The 2,500-nt window shown below is 48.9% G+C and overlaps 2 non-coding genes and 6 pseudogenes across 2 annotated transcripts; all 8 read left to right on the top strand.

The window, feature by feature from the left end:
- The first annotated feature begins 14 nt into the window (after positions 1–14).
- LOC128466817 (5S ribosomal RNA) lies at positions 15–133 on the top strand. Its single transcript, XR_008345593.1, has one exon. It is a non-coding gene; the product is annotated as a 5S ribosomal RNA (ribosomal RNA).
- Positions 134–384: 251 nt separating this feature from the next.
- On the top strand, positions 385–493 carry LOC128466084 (uncharacterized; annotated as a pseudogene).
- A 221-nt stretch (positions 494–714) lies between these two features.
- LOC128465573 (uncharacterized) lies at positions 715–833 on the top strand (annotated as a pseudogene).
- Positions 834–1,036: 203 nt separating this feature from the next.
- LOC128466539 (uncharacterized) lies at positions 1,037–1,145 on the top strand (annotated as a pseudogene).
- A 212-nt stretch (positions 1,146–1,357) lies between these two features.
- On the top strand, positions 1,358–1,476 carry LOC128465314 (5S ribosomal RNA). Its single transcript, XR_008345100.1, has one exon. It is a non-coding gene; the product is annotated as a 5S ribosomal RNA (ribosomal RNA).
- A 188-nt stretch (positions 1,477–1,664) lies between these two features.
- Positions 1,665–1,782, top strand: LOC128465666 (uncharacterized; annotated as a pseudogene).
- Positions 1,783–1,985: 203 nt separating this feature from the next.
- LOC128466341 (uncharacterized) lies at positions 1,986–2,094 on the top strand (annotated as a pseudogene).
- A 296-nt stretch (positions 2,095–2,390) lies between these two features.
- Positions 2,391–2,499, top strand: LOC128466554 (uncharacterized; annotated as a pseudogene).
- The last annotated feature ends 1 nt before the right edge of the window (position 2,500 follows it).

Here is a 2,500-nt window from a genome sequence, read left to right as displayed (position 1 = left end):
TAAAACACTTTCACACCTGCGGCCATACCACCCTGAAAGCGCCCGATCTCGTCTGATCTCGGAAGCTAAGCAGGGTTGGGCCTGGTTAGTACCTGGATGGGAGACCGCCTGGGAATACCAGGTGTTGTAGGCTTTTAATTTTTTCTCACAGTCCGGGGAGAGCTTTTTGCCATGTGTTTCTTGCTCATCATCAAAGCTTTAAACCCTTATTTGAACCTTCTCACCTTCTCTGTCCTGTCCCAGGGCTTATAATTCTTTCTGTCTGACGACAAGCAGCAGCAGAAGCAGCAGCAGCAGCAGAAGCAGCAGCAGAAGCAGCAGCAGCAGCAGCAGCAGCAGCAGCAGCAGCAACAGAATAAGAGAAGTAAAATAAAACACTTTCACACCTGCGGCCATACCACCCTGACAGCGCCTGATCTCGGAAGCTAAGCAGGGTTGGGCCTGGTTAGTACCTGGATGGGAGACCGCCTGGGAATACCAGGTGTTGTAGGCTTTTAATTTTTTCTCACAGTCCGGGGAGAGCTTTTTGCCATGTGTTTCTTGCTCATCATCAAAGCTTTAAACCCTTATTTGAACCTTCTCACCTTCTCTGTCCTGTCCCAGGGCTTATAATTCTTTCTGTCTGACGACAAGCAGCAGCAGCAGCAGCAGCAGCAGCAGCAGCAGCAGCAGCAGCAGCAACAGAATAAGAGAAGTAAAATAAAACACTTTCACACCTGTGGCCATACCACCGTGAAAGCGCCCGATCTCGTCTGATCTCAGAAGCTGAGCAGGGTTGGGCCTGGTTAGTACCTGGATGGGAGACCGCCTGGGAATACCAGGTGTTGTAGGCTTTTAATTTTTTCTCACAGTCCGGGGAGAGCTTTTTGCCATGTGTTTCTTGCTCATCATCAAAGCTTTAAACCCTTATTTGAACCTTCTCACCTTCTCTGTCCTGTCCCAGGGCTTATAATTCTTTCTGTCTGACGACAAGCAGCAGCAGCAGCAGCAGCAACAGCAGCAAAAGAATAAGAGAAGTAAAATAAAAAACTTTTACACCTGCGGCCATACCACCCTGAAAGCGCCTGATCTCGTAAGCTAAGCAGGTTTGGGCCTGGTTAGTACCTGGATGGGAGACCGCCTGGGAATACCAGGTGTTGTAGGCTTTTAATTTTTTCTCACAGTCCGGGGAGAGCTTTTTGCCATGTGTTTCTTGCTCATCATCAAAGCTTTAAACCCTTATTTGAACCTTCTCACCTTCTCTGTCCTGTCCCAGGGCTTATAATTCTTTCTGTCTGACGACAAGCAGCAGCAGCAGCAGCAGCAGCAGCAGCAGCAGCAGCAACAGAATAAGAGAAGTAAAATAAAACACTTTCACACCTGTGGCCATACCACCGTGAAAGCGCCCGATCTCGTCTGATCTCGGAAGCTGAGCAGGGTTGGGCCTGGTTAGTACCTGGATGGGAGACCGTCTGGGAATACCAGGTGTTGTAGGCTTTTAATTTTTTCTCACAGTCCGGGGAGAGCTTTTTGCCATGTGTTTCTTGCTCATCATCAAAGCTTTAAACCCTTATTTGAACCTTCTCACCTTCTCTGTCCTGTCCCAGGGCTTATAATTCTTTCTGTCTGACGACAAGCAGCAGCAGCAGCAACAGAATAAGAGAAGTAAAATAAAAAACTTTCACACCTGCAGCCATACCACCCTGAAAGCGCCCGATCTCGTCTGATTTCGGAAGCTAAGCAGAGTTGGCCTGGTTAGTACCTGGATGGGAGACCGCCTGGGAATACCAGGTGTTGTAGGCTTTTAATTTTTTCTCACAGTCCGGGGAGAGCTTTTTGCCATGTGTTTCTTGCTCATCATCAAAGCTTTAAACCCTTATTTGAACCTTCTCACCTTCTCTGTCCTGTCCCAGGGCTTATAATTCTTTCTGTCTGACGACAAGCAGCAGCAGCAGCAGCAGCAACAGCAGCAAAAGAATAAGAGAAGTAAAATAAAAAACTTTTACACCTGCGGCCATACCACCCTGAAAGCGCCTGATCTCGGAAGCTAAGCAGGTTTGGGCCTGGTTAGTACCTGGATGGGAGACCGCCTGGGAATACCAGGTGTTGTAGGCTTTTAATTTTTTCTCACAGTCCGGGGAGAGCTTTTTGCCATGTGTTTCTTGCTCATCATCAAAGCTTTAAACCCTTATTTGAACCTTCTCACCTTCTCTGTCCTGTCCCAGGGCTTATAATTCTTTCTGTCTGACGACAAGCAGGAGCAGCACCAGCAGCAGCAGCAGCAGCAGCAGCAGCAGCAGCAGCAGCAGCAGCAGCAGCAGCAGCAGCAGCAGCAGCAGCAGCAGCAGCAGCAGCAGCAGCAGCAGCAGCAGCAGCAACAGAATAAGAGAAGTAAAATAAAACACTTTCACACCTGTGGCCATACCACCGTGAAAGCGCCTGATCTCAGAAGCTGAGCAGGGTTGGGCCTGGTTAGTACCTGGATGGGAGACCGTCTGGGAATACCAGGTGTTGTAGGCTT

This window comes from Spea bombifrons, chromosome 9, assembly GCF_027358695.1.
Source record: "Spea bombifrons isolate aSpeBom1 chromosome 9, aSpeBom1.2.pri, whole genome shotgun sequence".
Lineage (NCBI taxonomy): Eukaryota > Metazoa > Chordata > Amphibia > Anura > Pelobatidae > Spea > Spea bombifrons.
This window is presented reverse-complemented; position numbering and strand designations above follow the sequence as displayed.